This window comes from Nanorana parkeri, unplaced genomic scaffold (assembly GCF_000935625.1).
Source record: "Nanorana parkeri isolate BGI_ZX_2015 unplaced genomic scaffold, ASM93562v1 scaffold187, whole genome shotgun sequence".
Taxonomy (NCBI): Eukaryota; Metazoa; Chordata; class Amphibia; order Anura; family Dicroglossidae; genus Nanorana; species Nanorana parkeri.
Window position 1 is genome coordinate 106,477 of NW_017306455.1, and position 24,072 is coordinate 130,548.

Below are 24,072 nucleotides of genomic sequence, written 5' to 3' on the forward strand. Positions count from 1 at the left end.
ACAGAATGATCAGACACTCCTCTGGTAACATGCTGAGGCAGCAGCAGTTTGCAGACATTTGTGTGTCACATTCAGTGTGCCTCCTTTCTGAGATGATGTAGAAAGAAAAACATGTGAAAGCCCATGTCTGCAAGAATTTGTGGACTTGGTGCAGTGCTGAGAATTTGCATTAAATGGGACCCATTGTTTTCTGATGAAAATTATTCAAAACAGGTCTAGGGAACACAGAGGGAGGGGACAGAGTACCAGAAAATCAACATTTCTCTTCTCATTTCTGTCTCCGGCAGGATTTCAGCTGTGTATGGAGGGAGCTGCAGAGTCTCACGGATACCACCTGCTTACTTATTCACAAGGTAGGCCCTATCATCGGCATTGGCTTTTGCTTTGGCTGTTAAAACTGTATCACAACTTTTTTCCATAGTAATTGTTATGGTGCACATGACCAAAAATTGTCCTATGCAGGTAATTTAGGTGTTTGTGGCCTTAAATTTGTACTTTAAGCATAGAAACTTAAAAGGAAAGCTGCTGCCAATAACAGACGGAGCTCCTTTCTATCACTAAGGCCTTGTTCACACCGAAAGCATGTGCGTTCCAGAGCGATCGCTGTGAAACTTCCCCCCGCGTTTTGGGGTGGGAGAGGGCGTGGCGTTGTATTCAATGGCACCACTTCCACACCCGCAGTGCGATCGAACGCCTGGCAAAACTTTGCCAGGGTTGCGTTCCACTGCAAACGCAAAATATAGGGCTTGCCCTATTTTTTGCGTTTGCAGTTAAACGCAACGCTGGCAAAGTTTTGCCAGGCGTTAGATCACACTGCGGGCTCCCACAGACTGGCTATGTGGTACACAGATTAGTCCTGTCAATTTAAAGGTGCCCATACACTGTACGATTCTCGTACGAGAATCGTGGGAAATCCCGCGATCGTACGATAATCGTACAGTGTATGGAAGGCCTGTGACCGTTTCTACTGTACGGTCGCATGTCTTCCGGCGGGTTAGTGGCCTGCTTGTTCGACAACTGCCAAACGGGCCGGGGTGCGCTCGCGGACACTGCCCGTTTGCAGTGATCGGAAGCCCGCCCCTCACTGCGGTCATCGGAAATGCTTCGATGATCGCAAGTACGATCTGCCTGTCCAATATGGGCAGATCGTACAAGCTTTTAATAAGCTTACGACCATCGCAAGACAAAAGTCTTGCGATGGTCGTAAGGTGTATGGGCACCTTAAGAAGGTGCTCCTAACGACAACTCGTTATGTATATAAAAGACACCTGTCCACAGAATCTCTTTCTTCCATTCAAACTGCAAGACCATAGAGCTGTCAAAGGATGTTGGGGACAAAATTGTAGACCTGCACAAGGCTGGAATGGGCTACCAGACTATCAACAAGAAGCTTGGTGACAAGGAAACAACTGTTGGAGTGATTATTCGCAAATGGAAGGGTTACAAAATAACCATCAATCGCCCTCAGTCTGGAGCTCCATGCAAGATTTCACTTCATGAATCATGAGAAAAGTGAGGGATGAGCCCAGAACTACACGGGAGGAGCTTGTGAATGATCTCAAGGCAGTTGGGACCACAGTCACCAAACAAACCATTGGTAACACAATACACCGCCATGGATTGAGATCCTGCAGTGCCCGCAAGGTCCCCCTCCTCAAGAAGGCGCATGTACAGGCCCATCTGAAATTTGCCAATGAACATGAGGCCAAAATTGAGCTCTTTGGCATTAACTCGACTTGCCGTGTTTGGAGGAAGAAAAATGCTGACCCTAAGAACACCATCCCTACAGTTCAGTACGGAGGTGGAAACATTATGCTTTGGGGCTGTTTCTCTGCTAAAGGTACAGGCCGACTGGCACATTGAGGGGACAATGGACGGGGCCATGTATTGTAAAATCTTGGATGAGAACCTCCCTACCTCAGCCTATAGAATATTCATGGAGGGAGCTGAAACTTCGAGTTGCCAAGCGACAGCCAAGAAACCTTATGGATTTAGAGAGGATCTGTAAAGAGGAGTGGACCAAAATCCCTCCTGAGATGTGTGCAAACCTGGTAACCAACTACAAGAAACGTCTTACCTCTGTGCTTGCCAACAAGGGTTTCTCCACCAAGTACTAAATCATGCTTTGTTTGGGGATCAAATACTTATTTTACTCACTGAACTGCAACTCAATTTATAACATTTGTATCATGTGTTTTGCCTGGATTTTTGGTTCATATTCTGTCTCTATCATTTTTAATACACATATATATGATAAAAATTATAGACCTTTAATTTCTTTGTAAGTGGGCAAAATTACAAAATCTGTAGGGGATCAAATAATTATTTGCCATGCTGTATATTAAAGCAGACCTTGCATAGACAAAAAAAACAAATTTTAGGACAAAAATACAAATATTTACATTTCTTACACCCTAGCTTCCAGCTTCTATAAGGGTTATGTCACGTAGCCTTCAGGTGGAATCCCGAGAGAGCCGAGGATCCCAAATTTCACAAGAATAGATTCCTACATTATGCAAGTGCATTGACTTGCAAGATTTGGGATCCTTTAGGAGTATTGCCTTGCAGGGTTGGTGATCCTTTAGTTTTCCAGGTATCCTGATATGAAGCTGAGTGACATCACCCTAGCCTAGGCGTTGCGGTCTGTAAGTTAAGTATATTTTTCTCCTAATTTCTGACTATTTTAAACTTCAACTTTGCATTTTTTCAAGGGGGTGCAGTCTACAAGATAAAGTGACCTTGCATTATCATGCAAGTCCATGTTGAGTGATGCTCTAGCAGCATGGAGGCCTGGCATTTGCTAAGTAGTTCTTGTCTAAATTGAGAAAGCTATAGCGTTCTATAATCTTCCGCTACTGTTTTAATTGCACCTATGCAGTGTTTATGCCTGACTTCTATTCACCACAGATTGACCTCATCCAATCTTGCTTGTAGAGAGCATTGGATTTCATATACAGGTAAAACTCGAATAATTAGAATATCGTGCAAAAGTAATTGCAGTAAGTGCTGCAAAAGGGGCCCAAACCAAGTACTGAGTACATATGCATGCTTGTACTTTTCAGAGGTCCGATATTGTTCTATGTACAATCCTTGTTTTATTGATTGCATGTAATAATCTACTTTTTTTGAGGTTGTGGATTTGGGGTTCTTGGGGTTTTCATGAGCTGTAAGCCATAATCATCACAATTATGACAAATCACGGCTTGAATTATCTTGCTTTGCATGTAATGAGTCTATCTCATATATTAGTTTCACCTTTTAAGTTGCATTAGTGAAATAAATGAACTTTGCACGATATTCTAATTATTCGAGTTTCACCTGTAAGCAGTGGCGGGCAGCATTCATGGTTATCCATGGTGAGCCTCAAACAAAAAGTTATATGCTATGTCCAATGTCATGTCAAGGCTCATGTATGAATAGTTTCTTTCATTTGCTCCCCCTTTCATGGCATGTAGTTTGACTTGGATAAAGTATGAGGCTTCAAGAAGCGATAACATTGGCACATGCATGAAAGCCCTTTCCCTCTGGTGGTATATCAGCACTGCAGAGCAGCAGGTCCCCTCCTGAGCATCTTTTTTCTGCTGTAGTGAATCATAGATATGAGTGCTCCCTGGGTCATCAGACCTGCCATTTTTCTCACCAGGGTGATTATGCTGACTACTCTTCGAACATGTGCACTCTGCCTATAGTTTTCCTGGTTGGTTCAAACCACCCTTTGCTTTGTGATAATGTACGAATGTAAGAAATAACCATTAACTGTTTCATGTAGAAACTGTTCAAATGATCTCTCATGATTTCTAAGAAACAAATAAAGCATTATGCTTGTTGCTCTTGGAAACATAAATGTTATGAATTTAAAATTCCTGGTAAGACTTTCATTTTTAACTTACCTTCAAAATATTTAAGGGAGAATGCGATAGGATCACTCTGGTCATGAAGGCTTTTTACTATACGGCAATTCTTTTGCATTGGGCTCTGCACGCCAACGACACACATTTAACTGGCTCTAGCCTTTATGACGAACTTATTGAGTACAATATTGAGGACCAAGTACAGAAAGTATACAAGCCTCATTTAAATGTTCCTATTTTCTTAAAAAGACTGATTACAGCTGAGCACCCCACTCTCAACAGCCCACAAAGACTCTGACACAGCAGCTCTTCTGGAAATATCACAGTTGCCAGATTGTTAGTCTGGGCCTGCCAAATTGCAATTTTGATTCAGTTAAATTTACTATTTTGTAATATCAAAATGTGATTTGAATTAAGCTTTGATTGTGCTAGTGAAATGTTAGACACTATTTTTTCTAAGCATCGAGCTGGCTGGCCTAAAGCTGTTGTGGCAGTCTCCGGAAAAGTAAGGGAATAATTTGATTGTCATAGAATCTATAATTGTAGTATGATAAAGAGAATGGCAGGAAAGAGGTGCCATAGCTTGCAAACTACTTTTACAGTATGGTAAAAGAATAAACAATGAAGTACCATTACATTGTACAGTTCTCTTTAATCCTGTCATATCTCTTGTTTATCATACTGTGTGCAGGAACATTTTAAATACAGCACAATCTATGGAGACCCCCAGAATAAATTGAGGAAAGTGCTGAGTGGGATAAAACATTAATTCCATTGAAAGACTAGATCATAAATGTGATTGTTGTATAGAGCTGTCTTGTTAAATTAAATGTTTAATTACATGCCATCTTTTCAAAACCCTAATCACCAAAAAAATTGTAGAGTTATGATCAGAAAGAATGTGTTACTTGTTACAGATTTCTGTTTTCATAAAAAACTTTTTTTATCTTTGCGTTTATCCATGTAGTTTTGTAACAGGTGCCTCCCAATTAGTGCTTGTATTGAATGTTATTGCTTAGGAGAGAACATTAACATGTCTTTAATCATGTTTACATAGAAATGCTTCAACATTAACAGCATGAATTCTCCAAATCCATTGCTTTTTCATTTTGAAAGACATTCTACGCAAAAACGCAAAGATTTTGTTTTTTTTTTACAAACCAGAATTTCAGTGGAAGAGTTCCCTGAACATTTTGAGACTTATCATTCATCTTATTTATAATAATACATACATATTCCAAAGACCACTGGTACACACTGCACACATTAGCAGTGAAAATGCCCAAGTGCACTGCAGTAACTGAGGTAAAGACAAACAGGATATAATGGAGGCACCCCATCAGTACATTTGGCTGCACCCCACTGAAACACAGTAAAAGTCTACTATTTGCTTTAAATCTTCTGCTGACAAGTCTTGCTTGGGAATTCTATACTAGGAATTACTGAGTACTCTAAAGGTCTTTATGCTTTGGAGTATATGTTCACCTCTGAAAAGTGGTTACACATACAGGGGGTCGATTTTACTAAAGGAATATAGACTTTCCAATTAGCAAAGTGAATGTATTTTCTAGATACCAATGTTTTTTTTTTCACCTTATGTCTGCTATATTGGACTCTCTGTGCCCCTGGATTTCCCCCTGCTTTCCTGAATGTTGGAAAGGCAGGTACACTGATCCTTAATCAATTAACTTAGTTTTTTGTGAGATGAAATGGCGGCTCATTATGCGTGATTAAAAAGCGTTTGTGATTGACCTGACTCTGCGGGGCAGCTTGCACAGTTCAGATTAAACATATGTTCGCCGCTGAATGTCAGGCTTGCTGATATTACAAGTAATAAAAGATAATCTTCGTCAACATACCGACATTATACTTCCCTTCAGTTTTTCAGCAGGTCTAATTTAAAGAGAATCTTCAGGAAATCGGAAAGTACCAGTTTGTTTGTGACCCTTGTATAAAGCAATACAGAGGGGGTTTCCTTTTTGCAGCCACCATTATCTCTTAATACAGAGTACTGAAATCGCAATTTAATTTGCCAAACCACTTGCTGGTAAAATCTGGCAATGGATTGCACCAATACTATACTTTGGTTGTCTAGGAGTTATTATTTTTAAGTCAGTCAAATAATGGTGGCTTTTTCTGGAGGATTGTGGGAGGTGGGGATTCCTTCATTTTATTGTATGGCGGGGGAACCCTAATTAATTAGGGGATTTCCATATTGCCATAGGAATCCCATTATTGGTCTTAGAATACTAGCCTTGAGAAGAATAAGAGGTGTTAAAGTATATTTAAACCCAATCATTAAATCTCATTTAGTCTTTCACATTTTTAATCTGTCTGGTGTTCCTCTTATGAAGGTCCTTGTTCAGGCACTTTCTGCTATATGCTGACAATGTTCTGTCCCTGTCTAACAGTTGTTCTCCTGTGTTGTAACCCTGGAGGCTACTAGAGGATGTTTCAACCATGCACAGATATGGTCCACTATGCACTATGCAATGGATGAAATTGTATCAAATTAACTTTCATTCAATAATCAATGCTTTATCCTCAATCTTCAGGCAAAACATTCTTTATTGGGCATACTGCTAAACTTCTATTGACTAGGTGATGTCTTGGGAGTTTTGTGCACAATGAATAATCAATTCAACACATATAAAGCAGCATTAAAATACTAGAACATTGTTTCTTATGGCAACACAATTTAGTTATGGGATTAAGAAGCATAACAAAGATCAAGCAGGTATAGAGGGGCCTAAACAAAACTTAGTAATTTGTACTATAGTTAACAAAGAATCTAATAAAGCCAACAATAGGCAATTCATTGGAATAAAAGACATATCTATGGAAATTAGTACCTGTAGATCCAGACAGGCGTATTGAAAGGGTATCCAAATAGAATGGATTGGAGAGGTTAGAAAATAACAAAGATAATTCCACTGTGTGAGTATTGAATACTACCCATGTCGATATTCCAAGTGTATGCAGGTGCTGTTCCAGTTCTAACAAGCAAATGCCTAATTTCCAGCTTCATCAAAATCATTTATTAGTGAATCTGTGGTTAATGTGGTCTTAAGCCAAAGAGTGTTCCATAGCAAATCATTAGGTTAGGTGGTTGGGACTGGCAGATGCTTATGAATCAGTCTTTGCAGCAAATGTATATTTGTTGCTTTATTAACTTAGTAATTTTCCATGAAAGTGGCACTGAAATATACAGATGTTTGTATCTGTATGGGTGGGGGAATGATGGTGAATGCTTCAGTAGCAAGAATATGGAGAACTTTGAGTAAATCTGACACACAACCATTAATTCTCATTCATGCTGTTGCAACTGTGAGATTTTGAAGATTTGATAGGTACCATATCCCATTCAAATGGTGGACAAATTGTAATGATAACAAAGTACCTCAGTCACTATATAGCCATTTGCAATGCCTATATGCCAGGTCATCTTTATATTTAGTGACTAGGGTGTCTTGGTATGCAAAAATCAAGCACATTTCCTGATTGAGAGAGTGACCTCTTCTCGTCACATTGCGGTTTTGGATGTAGTGAGTCTGTTAGAAAGTCTGATCATGATTTTAAAGTGGGCCACACCTGGCTCTAGATAATTAAATAGACATGACCTCATAGGGGTGCCTGCTATGTGGTGCCACACCTGAATTGCAGGGTGATTCTCCTGTTCGTTTTCTAATTTGGTATGGCTGTGCATTGCTGCGCATGCACATCCATGTCATCCATTCACAGATACATTCACAGGAATCTATGAATGGAAAGACTGCAAGTCCCATTGGCCAGCGTGGCAGAGGGTCTCACAGATCTAATCAAAGCACAAATGTGGTGAGGTCATCCATCTCGTCCATTGATTACTTCCTCCAGCACCATAACCTTGGTACAGACCTGGAACTTGGGTGTAAACAATGTTGGCGTTTGATCTCTGTTGAATTGCTTTGCAGGCTTCAATGCAAAAATGTAATAATGCACATTTTTTATGTTTATTATGTTATTAATGGTATTATTGTATTCAGTTTTTGCAACAGCTATTCTAGCTATTCTATGCTTTCAAATCATTGTATCACACAAAGCATTTTGAGCTCCAGTGCAGAACTTAGAACAGAATTCTAGACTGTACTAATCCTACAGTGTGATTTGGGCTTACCTCTAATAGTTGGGTAAAATTTTTATACATTCTGCCAACTGACTGTGCCGTACTTCTTGGATATGAAATATTATTAATGCTGATAGTGTTCTGTATGGCACTTTGTCTCAGAGAAACCTTTTAGCAACTGTGAAAAAAGTTGCCGTTTAAACAGAGAGGCGGGTTCAATTTTGGTAAACAGCAGCCGCTTTGTTAGTATGGGCGCTGTCATCTCCTACAGTAGCGGAATATCTGGCTTTATTAGTGGCCTAATACAAAACCTCTATTGGTACTGCGATGCCTTGATGTTGCACTTTCTCAGATCTGCCTTTCCAAACACTCCCCCTATTCACTGCTCACACAATGGCTTCGCCTGTCACTTGCAGCTACGACGCACTTAGCTTTTTAACACTTAACTGTACTCAGAATAGACTGAAGATCGCTCTTTTATCTACTTGGGTTTTATTCAAATTTTCTTCAGAACCTGAAGCAAAAAAAAAAAGCTTTACACTTTGCATTTGTCAAAGTGTGACACATATGCAAGGGATTGTTTGTGTTGTGCTAAATACTTTTCCTGCAGGTATGCGGATTTTAAATTTAAAAACAAAAACAAAACAAAAAAACATAATTGTGGCAGTGGGAAGAAGCAATTAAATGGTTCTTACAAAGGTCCTTTTCTGTTCACACGCAAACTTGGCGAATGAGAATTGGTAAGAACCCTATATCGCCAGCTGAAATTCAGTTATTGTGACATTGGCCCTGATCTACCCATGAGTTGTAACTGCAATTTTCCTAATGTTTCTGCCTTTTCTAATGTTGCAAGTTATTGCTCAAACAATGCCATTCTGGCTGTGCACTTACATTTATCAGATAGATTGCATATTTTGAAGGTGGACTTTAGACTGCCTACTGAGGTACGTGATGGTTATAGTCGGAACCATGTATGTTAACTTGATTGTAAGAGTACCTATCAATCCTACTCTGCATCCAACCATTTTGTATTTCTTGCTTATGTTTTATGGTGTGCCAATACACTAATGATGCACATACCTCAATTTTTAAGGAATTTCAAACACTTGCAGCCAACTTTGACCCCAAAAACAACTTAAACAATAGTTATCGTCAGGGAGGAACCAAAAGTCTTGCAGTGTCAGTGGATTCTGTCCTGGGCAGAACTTCAGGTTACAGCCTTGTTTGCTGTTTACATTCCAGGCATGGACATTTGGCAGACGGGCTTCCTCAGCTGGTAGCTCCTGAATTCGAGGGAATGGGCCCTACATCGGGAAGTGTTCTAAGTGCCACAGATGGGGGATGCCTGAGTTTAAACAACAAACTGGACAGGTTTGTCTTCAGGAGCAGAGATCCTCTGGCGGAAGCAGTGGATACTCTGGTGGCTCTATGGGTTTTCTCTAAAAATCCTTTCTCATCTGCTCTGCAGGATCAAGATGGAGGGCATTCCAGTTATTCTCATAGTAATTATTTTGCCCAGGCAGATGTGGTACTCTGACCTAATCAGGCTTCGGTCCCTTCCAGATCACCAAGATGTTCTATTTCAAAGGCTTTAACAGCTTGGCTTGAGTGGATGTAAAAGCTAGGATTTAAACTTCCCTAAAGATCTACCATCACACATGGAATACTTATTTCACTTGGTGTGAGGAAAGAACTTTTCATCCCAGAAAATATTTTACTTCAAGGGTCGGTGCTGTTCTAAAGGACGCTAGCCTCTCTTTGTTTGATTCAGACTTTTGAGCAGGGTGTCTCTCTTATGTCTCCCCCAGTACACTCCCCCGTGACCTCATGAGATCTTAATCTGGTTCTTTTGGCACCCTTTCCATTCTTCGTTTTCTTGTCTCTTTCACCTATGCAAGGAGCATATCTGAGCTGTTGGCCTTGTCTTATAAAAAACCTTTTCTGGTCTTTTCACAGAGACAGATTATTGTGCAAAAGCCTACGGTCGGAAGGATAAGGTTCCACCTTTTCCTGTCAAAGCACACTCTACTAGATCTGTCAGTGCTTCTTTGGCTTTTCAGCATCAGGGAACAGTTTCCCCGATTTGCAAGGCTACTACCTGGTCTTCTGTTCACATTTTCTCTAGGTTTGACCAGCTGGATGTTAAGGCCTCAGTTGATGCCATCTTTGGGTGTGAGGTCCTTCAGATAGCTCTTTGAGCTGCAAACACTTCCAAGTTATGCTTTTCTTACAAAAGGGAGGCATGCTTGGAGTGAGAGGGATTTTACCCGGCTGGTCACTGTTTTTTTGTTTGACGGTGTCCAAATCCTCCTGTAGGCAGCAGTATAACCCAAAAGCCTCTGAAGCCTGTGTCCCTCAATGATTTCCAATAAATAATTTTAATGGTAATTTTAAAATTCTATTTTTCTTCTGATTAGCTACTAACTTTTAAAAAATATTCTGAACCATTCATTTAGATCAGGGATGTCAGGTCAACACAGTGGCACTTTTTTTCTTTGTTGAGGCACAATCAGGGTGTTTCCCAAGGTATTATCACTGTAGAACTTGGGGCCACGTTGCCTGCAGCTCACCAGTGACTCCGCAATAATACTAATGTAATGAGCCTGCAAAGATGTAACTCCAGGCACCAGTATAATCTGGAAAAGCATGTTTATCTTAAATGTCTGAATAAACTTGCATATTATTTGTGCCCTTGAGAAGGCGAATCACCCAGAACTAAAGTGTAATTCTCTAGTTATTGCAGCAGAGTCTGCTTTTTTCCCCTTATTGCCTTCATGAGATATAAATTACAACAGACGGTTGCCTGCATTTTATATTTGATGTAACCCTCTGCGAGGAAAACAATTCACACGTGTAATTGTCTCCATGTTTGTAGAGAAGGGTCTATTAAAATGATGTCATTTGCAAAGCTGCCTCTCCTGTATCTTTACATCGTGTCAAGTTATTATGCATCCTACAGGTTGTGCCTGGATGTGTTAAATAATAGATACAGGTACAGTCCAGTGACCAACAGACAGAATAATATCTCATATGCAATCATGCTGGCAGGTTAAAGTCTGTATCCAAACTGTTCCAAAATGTGTTTAGTACACATCAATTCAGAAGTGGCTATTTATGGCCGAGCTGAAAGCAGTTATAGGCGCTGTATGACATTGATGAATGTCATAGGCACTGGGATATATACATCATATTTTTGCCTCTGTACAGCAGTTGTGAAGTAAATGTGAATGTTCTGCTCCATTCTAACCTAGAGCCTTGTAATTAAATGTAAGGAAACAGTTATATTGGTTGCTCATGGAAACCAGTTCGGTTCTGTTTTTCGTGTTTCTAGCATGGTATGGGCAAATAAAAAGAAGAACCTGAAAGGCTACCAGGCTGAGAAAAAAAAGTTATTTATTCAAATTTCATACTGTGATGCCGATTTAAGGGCAGGTTCACACCATTTTCCGTACCAGATCTGGTCCAGAAAATGGTGTGAACCTGCCCACAGTTCCCATGCATTCCAGACCAGACAAAATGAGACATGCAGTATTTTTCTGGACTGCACTGGTGTGAACAGAGGCCAGAAATAGCATAGGGATAAGTTAGGATGCATTTTGGGTCTGGAAACGGTCTGGTCTGGAGATGATGTGGTGTGAATGGGCCCTTTGCAAATTAGACTGCTTCATTTTTGTCTGCATTACTTCCCGGCAGACTGACTATGCCAGGTTATGAAAAGTAATATTTTCAAGTGGCTGCAGCTTTATAGGCCACATGAATATTTTCCTGACATGTCTCATTACACCAGCAAGAAGCTCTATCTTTTACCATGAAAGAGCATCCCTTAAGCTCCAGGTTAGTATCTTGCCTAGCCTGAGATGATGTCATCAGTCTGCTTCGAGCAGGGGGGGTAAGCATTTTCTCAGTCTCCTTTCCTCAGTGATTTAATAATAATTGGTGCTCACCATCTGCAGTGCGTGTGCTTGGGGAAGGGCAGTTTGGCATCTTCACCTTGTATGCCTGAGGACCATGTCCTTGCATTGCCTGTACACGGGCCCAAATGTGGACATCTGGCATGCATTTCTAGGGCAAGAAAGTTGGCTCAATTAGTGCATGCATTTTGCATTTATTGTTCACTTTTCACTGTTTTGCCTTTTGGTAAATATAATGCCAATGGTTCATGTGTACAAAGTTGTAGGAAATCAGTGATGGGATTGGAGGGATGTTTTATTGCTTTTTGGTTCACCTCATCATAACCTGACTAGTGATGCGGTCTCATTCATAGAAGGAAGGCTTTTGTTATTGAATGGGTGGTCCTCTGCATGCTCTTCAGTCCCAGTATTTTTCTGGACTGCACTGGTGTGAACAGAGGCCAGAAATAGCATAGGGATAAGTTAGGATGCATTTTGGGTCTGGAAACGGTCTGGTCTGGAGATGATGTGGTGTGAATGGGCCCTTTGCAAATTAGACTGCTTCATTTTTGTCTGCATTACTTCCCGGCAGACTGACTATGCCAGGTTATGAAAAGTAATATTTTCAAGTGGCTGCAGCTTTATAGGCCACATGAATATTTTCCTGACATGTCTCATTACACCAGCAAGAAGCTCTATCTTTTACCATGAAAGAGCATCCCTTAAGCTCCAGGTTAGTATCTTGCCTAGCCTGAGATGATGTCATCAGTCTGCTTCGAGCAGGGGGGGTAAGCATTTTCTCAGTCTCCTTTCCTCAGTGATTTAATAATAATTGGTGCTCACCATCTGCAGTGCGTGTGCTTGGGGAAGGGCAGTTTGGCATCTTCACCTTGTATGCCTGAGGACCATGTCCTTGCATTGCCTGTACACGGGCCCAAATGTGGACATCTGGCATGCATTTCTAGGGCAAGAAAGTTGGCTCAATTAGTGCATGCATTTTGCATTTATTGTTCACTTTTCACTGTTTTGCCTTTTGGTAAATATAATGCCAATGGTTCATGTGTACAAAGTTGTAGGAAATCAGTGATGGGATTGGAGGGATGTTTTATTGCTTTTTGGTTCACCTCATCATAACCTGACTAGTGATGCGGTCTCATTCATAGAAGGAAGGCTTTTGTTATTGAATGGGTGGTCCTCTGCATGCTCTTCAGTCCCTCGAGAATTGGAAAAACCGGAATGAAATTGATGAAACAAATGTAATAAACACTGGAGGAAATATTATTTGGATGAATGCGTTGGTGTAGCGCAGCTCTAGAATCCCCTTTCTCCAGAGACACTCCAGTGTGATGGATGGAAGAACGTCTACAGAATTGGATTTGGCAGCAGAACTCATTAATTTTATTATCTGTCTTCTCGCCCCCACCCCCCTTTCATTAAATTGTGTGTTCTTTGCAAACAATAGAAATACTACAGATTATCCACCAAAAAGTAATTAGATTTTTGATGTCTTTTCTTTGGAATTTGGGTCCTTTTGAAATTCTATTAATTACGTTATTTTTTTCCCCAATATACATACACAATGTAATTTGGTTATTATTTTTACGGTACGTTCAGCTTGCTTTGTGATTATTAAGAGCGGTAATGTAATTATAACCAGCTGCTTGTTTTGTTTTTAATGCATTCTTCACTTATGAATGTGCTACTGTTTATATTCATAGACATTGAGTAGAAGCTTTCATATACGATGAGAATGATTGCTGTGTCCTACTGCTATTCTAAAAGTGACTGTCACTTTACGAATACTTGCTGTTGATGACCTGTATAACATTTCACGCCAGCAGCAGCTTTTAACATAATCTTCTTCAAGTGAATCCTGAGCTTTCTGTCCCCTTCCTCCTTTCACTCTTTCCTATTGGCCAGTGAGACAGTCCATTATAGTCATGGACCATTAAGATGATGTGGGGCTTAGTGGCAAGTTCTGACAGTACCTGGAAGTGCCAAAGCTTTGCCTGATCAGAGTATCTAAGAACAGTCTTATATGGAAGAATGTGTAATTTTGTACATATACTGTTATTGTGAACAATCGGCAAAGGAATGTGGTAGAGGTGGTACACACTGCTGTTTAATCAAATCACAATGCTAGATATATATGCTGTGTGATGGATCAGCTGCAGCCAACTGCATGTTTTAAGGTGCCCACACACCTTGCGATTGAACGATAATCGCGGGAAATCCCGCGATCGTACGCTTATTGTAAGGTGTGTGGAAGCCGTGCGACCTCTACTACTGTAAGGTCGCACGACTTTTATCTTAGGAACATGTTCAAAAACCCGCCGAAAATCGTACGATTTTCGGTGGGTGTGTAGCATGTTTGTAGGATAAAAGCCGGACGGGCCGGTGTGCGCAAGCGCACACTGCCCGTTCGGCATTGCGGTCATCGGAAGCCCGCCCCTCAGTGGGGCGGGCTTGCGATCCGCCTGGGCAAAATAGGCAGATTGTACGTTTTTTTTTAATTACCTTACAACCATCGCAAGACAAAAGTCTTGCGATGATTGTAAGGTGTGTGCCCAGCATTACTCTGTGTGACTTGGTCAGTATACTGTACTAGATAATTCTACATTATAGAAAGCAATTGCAATGAAAAGGAAGTAAAATCGTAGTGTCAAGGTGCTGGTCATACGTATTGATTTCAAGCTAATCTACAGGGGTTAAAGAGCTAAATATACCTACATACTGTTTTACCTATAAAAGAATTTAAATTTCTGTAGATCCCATTCACGGCCCTGCCAGGCTGCACAACCAGGTTGTTGATCTGATGTCTCTACCATTTTTAAGCAATGTAGTCTGTAGGGCTGCAGCTAACGATTATTTTCATAATCGATTAGTTGGCACTGGTTACCTACCTACCCTCAGTCTATGAGTGGATAGTGAAGGTGCAGCAGCAGACCGATGACCTGCTCCATCTGTTCACTCTGTTCTCTCCTCCTTGTCCTATTAATACAACATACCGGATTGGCTTCTAGTGCTGTCACTCACTCTCCCAGTCTAACTTATCATACACAGGAAATTACACTAGGCTGATATCAATAAAAATGAAAGTACTTTCACTGGTTACATTTAAAAATATATTTCATTAGTCTAATTAGTGTAATTCAGCTATAAATAAAAAAATCTCCCCCCCCACTCATTACTGAATATACCCAAACTGATGAGCTTCACCCAGGCTTTGTGATTTATGTATGCAGTGATAATGCATACACAATGCATAGCCATTGCATTATTTTAGCTGAGCTTCGTATTTATTAAGTTAAACTGACCTTTACCCTCTTGACTACAAACCACATCAGCATACAGCTCTGCATGCTGATATGAAATCATCTTACATTAATTAACTAAACATATTTTTATTTTACCTACAATTATTGTTTTCCACTTCCTGGTCCACTTTGGCACAAATGATGTAATGTGCTGGGAATGTTCCATCAGCAGAGCATTGCTGGAAAATCTCATCTGTCATCTCATGAAATCTCAGGGAAAGGCATTTTCCTCCCCTGAAATGATGTGCATGGTCACATGTTCTAGTCACATGTGCCAGAGTTCCAGGACGTAACGGGAAATACTGTATATTAATATAAGGGATGCAAAGAATACAAAGTCTGCAATTATCTAGAAGTATGTGTTTGTAGATTGTCATTACTAAACATTTCTAAAGGTGTGTTGTTATTTAAAAGATATGGGTAAAGTTCCGCTGTAACACATTCTCAACCTTTTTTCAAATCCATTGGTAATTTTAGATGAAGCCTTGACAAGTATTTGCACAAGTATCATGGGACAAACATAACAGTAATATTATTTTACAATTCTTTGTTCTCTGCTTTCAGAAAATGTGGGGGTAGGGGACTTCTATGAGTTTGTTTCTTAGGTCCAAAATATGTTCTTTATTCATTTAAAGCATTGGTCTGACAGGGAAAGTGTTAGAATATTTGTTTCCAGGGACACCCTCCCTTCCTGTACCATTTGTTGACTTTCCAGTGAGCTTTAATTTATTGAATGGAAGTTATCTGGCACTGCATAATGAGGTAATTGAATTCTATGTACGAAGCGACAGCGTAGTAAGCTGTTTAAATTGATCACTCAATGGAAAGCATTAGGACTTATTTTGCTGCTGTTCATTCATGATTTATTAGGTGTTTCAGTGGACAGGCATACAAAAAAAAAAGAAAAGTCTTGCCTTGGAAACGCATGCTGATGCACAAAATTGTTTCAGAAGTTAGATATGCTGGGTGTTTATACTTGATTGTGATTGATAACAAACCCAGAATTGTACATGATCATGATCTGGGAAGAGAAATAAGAGTAAGAAGAATTCTACTGATTGAAACTTGAGGAGCCACGGTATCAGCGGAAAGATGTCAAACCAAGACAGAAAGATGTTTTCATGTGAAGGTGAACTTGAAACCACAAAGCTTATTCCTTATCACTTACAACCTTTTCCTGTGTATCTCTTATAGTCTTCCCAAGACTGTGTCTGTGAGCATTTACTGACAAGGGGGGCTTAAGGCACAGCCATGCACTTTTATCTTTCAGACTGGGCAAACAAATCGCATGTTTGAAGCAGGAAATACGATTTTTTTAAAAAGTACATGGTGGTGATATTGAATACTTTGGAGTTCATACCTTTTGGTGATTAAATAGTCTACTTGGCAGTGGTTCCTTTGCAGCTGTGGTGTGACATGTGATCATGACTTATTAGCATACTTCCCTCTTTTTTCCCAGTATTGTAGAACAAAGTTATATCTACTTACAGATTTTACAGTAAACCTATTAAATAAACCTATCTTCATCTCTACCTCTACCTACTTCATCTCCGCCTACCCAAAATTATAACTAAAATACTCAAAACTTTCCTGTTTGCATCAGCACTCTCTGCCAGGTACCAGTGGGCCCCTACTTCCCTGGTGCTTCTGGGTCTAAGCTGTGGACGGGAATGGAACTGTATGAGGCAGGGGCATTGATGGCAAGCATTGGGGAAGCAGATGCTCTGGCACTGTGGTTCCAAATCCTGTCCACAGGTAGCACCAACAAAAAATTTAAGCATTCTTGTAATCGATCCTGCCTCTTTTTTAAGCCCTCTTAGCTGTAGAAGAAAGCAGTAAATACTCCAATTTCCTCATGCCTGCTTTGCTGAACTTTGCTCCAATCCATAGAACTGGTTCTCCAAAGTTCATTGGGGAATCAACACTTCAACAAGTGGATGGAATAGGGCACGTAGAAAATAATTGCTTTCTGTCTGCCTTGTTCACACTATACATTTGAGGCGGTGTTCAATAAAATACAGCTCAACGGACATGGTGTGAACAAGCCCTAAAAGCGCCAGGTACAGATATTACCTGCAGTGCCACCTGCTGATCACATGTAGTACAGCATAAGGTAGATAAAGTATCTGTCAGCAGGGCACAGTAAACAGCAAAACTATTGCTTTCAACGGAGTAGGAAGTAAACCTTCTGTTACTCTTTGGAGAACTCTTTTTCTTTTTTTGTAGAAAATGTGTCCCCCCCCCCCCCTCATACATTAAAGAGTTCGTCTGTATCTTTTCAGAAGGGACCTGTTGAAACCCTTGTTCCTGTTGTTACTGAATCACAACCATAGTATTAGCTGTGAACCGTTCTCTCATTTTCTCAAAGGAATAAATGCATTAATGATCTGGAAGCTGTGCACTGGGTGCCGCCATCCTACTTTGCTATACACCAAATGAACTGTTCTATCTTGGCGTGCAATGTATCTTATTTCCAGGCTCTTTGTTTTCCCGATCAGTATTCAGTATAAGACAGGAGTTCTGCAGACGCACTCCCTCTAGCAGTGTCTCCTGACCCTGCTGGCTGCATCCATGTCTCGAAATAGATTTCTCTGCTGTTTTAGGTCTTCTCTTGGTGAGATAATTGCAGTCCTGTAAACCCACAAGTAGATGGCCTGTTGACATAGAGGGAGTTCTGTGTGTATGTGCCCAGCACAAAGTGGTATTTTATTACGGGAGATTGTTTAACTGTCTAAGGTACGATCTAGCACCAAACATACAGTGCCAATTAAAAATGCTCACCCCTGGGAAAAATTTATGTTTTATGGTCATTTAACGAAATGTAATAGTTTTTTTTTTACAATTAACAGAAACACACTCTTAAACTTCAGAGAAAACAAGACTTTGTATACGGATTTTAATTTATTACAATACAAAAAAAAAAACACAAAATAACTGACCGAATAAGTATACACCTGTTTCAGGTTGGTGTGTTTAGTAGATACACTTTTGGCAGCAATTACAGTTTGTGTGGATAGGTCTCTATCAGCTTTACACGCCTGGATACTGCAATTTATTCCCATTACTCTTTGCAAAACTGCTCCAGCTCTGGATGAGTATTGTAATTAAACAGCCTTTTTCAAGTCAAACCGCAAATTATCTATTGGATTAAGATCTAATTTGACCATAAAGCCAGTCTTTTATTTTGTTGTATTAGTTCTACCCTCTTCCTTCGCAAGAATTCCCAGGCATACTGCTGAAATACATCCCCGTTTCATGGAGTTGCTTGGGGTGTTTGTCTTCGTAGTGTAGGTTAAGCCATGATACTGATTTGCCAGACACAATTACTATGAGGGTTATTCACTATTGAACTGAAGGATAAAGCCTTAGCTTTGGCTAATCATTCAGCTCACTTTGGCCGCCGGAGCCCTTACATTCACAGTAGTCCGTACAGCAGCTGAGCTGAACACATATGCTTCATCTTGGCTGAGCCGAACACATATGCTTCATCTTGGCTGAGCCGAAGTCACAGCCAAAGCGGGGAGAACGGTCTGCCGAAGCAGATAGCTCTCCACACAATAATGTAAACAAATAATAATTTTTTTAAAGGTGCGGGGTCCCCCTCTCGATCCACACCAAACTCTTCAGACCCATTGTGCTCAAATGACCTGAGGACAGTAGCCTGCCATTGTAGGACAACAAAAGGGTGCAGCCAGCCGTGACATCACGGCCTACTCTACCCATTTGTTTTGATTTGGCCGGGACTTGCAATAGCGATTTGACAAGTGCGGCCAAATGTCAACAGATAGACGGAGCTAGCGGTGACATCACTGTTCACAGATCAAATCTTTTTACATTTGCCGGCATCTGTCAAATTGTTCATTTTCGGGTTTCGGGCAGGTCGGTGGGCGTTGTTTAAAAAAAATTATTTTGACGAGTTGGCGTCAGCGTGGACAACGTTGGACATCGTGATTGACCCTTTGATTATGTCAGTGGATCCATTTTTGGGATTTTGATTTCTTTTTATTAAAAGAATTGTCAAAAACTTTTGTTTTTGTTTTTTTCAATTGAAGGATTGTTTCTAAAAGTGTGGTTTCTTTATTTACATTTTTCTTGTACCCCTACTCATTTTTGAAAGGGTTAAAGTACCCCTTAGTCATTCACAAGGGAGGCAACATCGGGGTACCCCCTTTTGTGAAAGGGGGTACCCCAATGCAAATAAGCTTCCCTGTCCATAGACCCCCACAACCAGCAGGTCAGGGCTGTGGCAGAAAAGGCCCTTGTCCCGATTGGCATGGGGATAACGTGCTTTTCCAAGGGGGAAAAGCACCCTCCCATTGCCGAGGGCATGTGGCCTAGCATGGTGGGGGGTCGGGTGCTCGCTTGTTAATGTTAAGGGTCTGGTTGAGAATTTTAGGGGGGACCCCACGTACCCCCCTCATTTTTTGGGGGTGGGGTTCCCCCTTCAAATTCCTACCAGACCTAAATGGCCGGGTATGACTTTTGGGGGGAACATCACGCATGAACAAGGTTCGGCTCCCTTCACTTCGGCTCAGTTATTCACTCGGCAGCTTAGTGAATAACCCCCTAAAACTTCTTGACTACCCATAAGTGACCTCTAGTTGTCTAATGTGTGACTTTGGAAAATAATTGGGTGCGCTATTTGTGCCATATTAAAGAGGGTGTTTCCATTTGCAATTATTTTGTATTTTATTTTTTTACATTTTGATCCAGATTGGTTTTCACATTGACAAATATAATGGATATAATTGTTGGTCAGTGTGTAAAAAATGATATTATCCACTGCGATTCAATGCTCTACAAGAGATCAAACATGAAAATGCCCTCCGAGGGTGAATACTTTTCACAGACATACTGAGTGTGAATAAATTGCTGTTCTAGTGCACACATATGCACTCTGGGTTTTTGAACAACAAACAAGCCAATATTTGATGCCACAAAGCAGCTTCTATCCAAATATGTGAGTTTAGAATAGATGAACCCTTTTTATAGAAAGTGTAGTTGTTTTAGTTCAGTTTGGTTTTTACCTGCTTGTTTATAAACCATTATGTTGTTCTAATTATTTGTATGAAATCTTTAACAAATAAAAATCTAATACAGGTGCATATGTGACAATTTCTTTGAAGAGCATGCTACCTGTATGCTTGTTGGCAGATTGTGTAAATAGAACCTTCTACAGGGGCCTTCTATCATCTGATATCTCCAGCTATGCAACTCTGGTTTACAACAGCAGTTTTCTTGAACCCTTTGAAAGCAGCTGTTCTTCTTGTAGCTCACCATCTACATACTAGTGCAGGATGTTAATATGGAACATTGGAATGCTGTGGTATATATAAACATAGAAAGTGCAAATTCAAAAAGGTAGACTTTTTGTAAAGCTTTAATTTTTAGCGTTAAACATAAAAAAAATGTATATATATATTTTTAAATCACTGCAAATTACCTTTATTAACCCATGTGCAATTCTGTAACTCTTCTTTACTGTGTTGATGGTGTTATCTAAGAGACATCCAAACCCCACTTTAAGTTCTTGCTTACTACAAGGCAAAACTTGCACTTGATGCAGGGTATGGCTTTTTTTTTTTGCTGCCATCCGCTTATACTGTTCATATATTGCAATTTTCAGGCAATATCAGGCTACTTGCTACCAGCTTTTGATTGCAGAAATGGCAGATTGGATCAAGACAACTTGTCAACAACAGTTATTTTTATTGTTTTCTGATTTTGGTGTGTGGTGGTGGGTTGCAATAATATGTTTAGATGTTTTTGTGATAGACAACATGCATTGGGGAAAAGGTAATTTGCCTTGTCACGGATGGGCACCATTCACACCACCATGTTGTTTGGCAATGCGGTGGTGTGGATGCGACACAGAACAACTGTCTCGCATCCGGTTGCTCTGTAGAACTGAATGAAATGTCACTTATGACATTTCCATAAAGTAACAAAAAAACCCACAAAGTGGGCATCGACACTGTTGGGCACTAAGACTCTTCACTAAGAACTTCTGTCAGGCTAGGTTCACACCTAGGCGACACCTCACCGCACGGCAATCGGGCACGATTCCGCACGGATTGCCGCGCGGTCAGGAGTCGCCAAGGTGTGAACCGCTCGCGCCGTGGGTGCATTTATTTTTAAATGGCGCCTCAGTCGTGCCGAGCAGGTCGCTCGGTTTCCCACCACAATTCCGCCCGTGCGTCCGAACACCCGCACGTCGTGTATTGCAAAAAAAGGTACATGTACCTTTTTTCTGCGATTGCCACACAGATGCCACCCCATTGAAATCACGTGCGTGCGTCCCGGGTGTCGTGCAGTGTAGTGCAGGTGTGAACCAAGCCTCAAAGAGGGCTAAACACAGCAGATATGTTTCTCTTAGAGTGACTTTGAAATATATTAGCAGTATTTGAAGACACAGGTCTCTTTGTGTAAATAATTGATTTAAGCTGCAAGATGAGTTTATACTCTTAGAAACAATGGAAGTACCATCAGAAGATGGGAGTCTGGGCTTCTGCGAAAATCAGCACTCTAGTATGGTGAACAGAAATGGAACCAAGGAATGAATACATAGAAAATGGAGTAAGCACTCGTTATATATGGTTGGAAATGTTTGAAATTTTAAGGAGAAGAAATAATACTCTGAACAGCGCGGTGTTCGTATTTTGCTCACATTTGCTTGCCCTGTTAGCTGACAGTTCCCAGCTTTGGTTTGTAGAATGGCAGATTACTCTATGGCTTTCGTATAATCTAAAGAGTGCATGAGCTGAGTGGGTGTGTGGAAATAGAGATAATAAAAACACAATGAATAAAACAGCTTCTGAAGCTCTCAGGCTGCGTCACAACGATTTATTAAAATTTAAGGAGCAGCGTGGACCATCCCATTCAATTAGCTCTTACATCTTGATGTTTAACCATTGTGAAGGAGAGGAATTGTGGAATTTAACCCCTTCATGACTGAGGCCCTTTTTTCATTTTTTGCACCCATGTTATATTCCACATTTTAGTGGCCTTAGAAGATAACATGACTAAGTTTTTGAGATCCACACAGAGGTGTGCTATTTGTTCCTCCACATTTGTTCTTTTGTACAGATTCTATAGCATTTAAATCCCAACATTACTCTTGTACCATGTCTGTATGCATAGCGGCACCATGTGAAGTTAGATTTAAAATATGTTTTATGGAGAATGTTCTAAAGGAGAACTTGCTGTTAAGACTCTCCCAATTGGCTAATTTAGAAACAGAGCACATAGCAACAGGAAGTAGCATCACATCAAGGCCTCAATTAAAAACTTTCCAGTAGAGCTCATAGGACATTCAGTTAGAATCATCACACTACTAGATTCTTTATCTAATGAGTGGGAAGGTAACACAAAAACCTGTAAAGGTGAAACGGGAAATGTTGGAGTCATCATCCTGGCTATGCATTGTAGAAAATGTGTTTGGCTGAAAATCACATCAGCATGCAGCTCTCCATGCTGATATGAAATCATCTTACATTCATTAGCCAAACAAACCTACTTTAATTTTACTTAGTTTTGTGTTTTCTACTTCCTGGTTCTCTTTGGCAAAAGTGATGTAATGTGCCCAGAGGAGGCTGGGGAGGAAAAAAATACAAGAAATGCAAAAAATACAAAGCCTGCAATGATCTTGAAGTATATGTTTATAGATTGTTTATAGATTGCCATTATTAAACATTTCTAAAGGTGCCTTTGTTGTTATTTTGAGGATATGGGTACATTTCCTCTTTAACAGAATTTCAAATCCTTTGGCAGGTATAACATATCAGTTTTATGTATTTAGGATTTGCAGTTAGCTGTTTGCTGGTACATTGAACTAGCATACAGTGTAGGTTTTCCATAGGAGATGATGATCAGGTTTTCTCATTATTATAGGAAAACCTATGTGCAAGCAAGGTCCAGGCCATTTTTGAGGAGGTGCCTAGACATGCTTATGCTGGTAATTCATGTTAGCTGAATCGTCCTGGTTATCACAACAGGTCCCACGTGTTTGAGAACAGGCAGATTTTTCACAGGCATCATTTTTGGCAAGATATCTGCCCCTCCGTTCATGGCTGCCCTTATTCTGGATCAGCGACTGTTGGTGTTATCTTTATTTATAAAATAAATTGGTTAGCTGCCAAAGATGATCGTCATGTTGTCCAAAAGCTGTGCATGAAAATTAGGATTTAATTGTTAGGGTTTGTATTTTTGGCTGTCTGTGTTATCAAAATACTTTCTGTAGACCTCAGTAGTAAAAAGCCATGTTAAGCTGGTCATAGTTGTGAGATAGCATGCAAAATCTGATCCAAACTTTCAGCAGGTCAGTGTATATATGCTTGGATCATATAGTCATTCACATCTGTGTGTATTCAGCAGACACCCCCCAGTATCAGATAATTACTGGCTTAATCTCAGGGTATTAGTACACTCTCAAGGAAGAAAATCTAGTGCAACAGAACTACTTAAACCCATCCACCCTAAATCAGTAGGCTGGGTCTGTTTTTCGCGGTCCCAAGACCTTAGAAATCTCAAACCTATTCATATTCCGTTGCCATACTAGCAGCAGAGCAAGCATTTTTATCTGTATTTTACTGATGGCATTTTACAGATTAGTATTCAGTGTCTGTGTTGGGAAACCAGGTGTTTGTACCATTATTCTGCGCTTTGGGTGTGAAGGATTATATAAGGAACAGGAAATTAGGAATAGTGGTCTGGCTATGACCTGGCTAAGTTCTTTCAGTACCCATAGATGTAGCCCACCAGGCAGGTCCTGGAGATGTATGTACATTTAGTTTTTCTAGACTCTATTTAATCTTAGATCTCTGACAGCCACTGAGATACCTTGTTTATTATAGGCTAATTCCACTTTGGGATAATTTGGGAAAATAGAACTACCCCCTCCAATCTGGCTCCCT

At 40.3% G+C, this 24,072-nt stretch overlaps 1 protein-coding gene across 2 annotated transcripts in view; it reads left to right on the top strand.

The window, feature by feature from the left end:
* Nucleotides 1-294: 294 nt before the first annotated feature.
* Nucleotides 295-24,072, top strand: part of TANC2 (tetratricopeptide repeat, ankyrin repeat and coiled-coil containing 2) — a 259,959-nt gene continuing 236,181 nt past the window's right edge. For both annotated transcript variants that reach the window (XM_018555203.1, XM_018555204.1), the window contains exon 1: nt 295-353. The gene's annotated coding sequence lies outside the window, so the exon portion shown is untranslated. The remainder of the gene's footprint in view (nt 354-24,072) is intronic.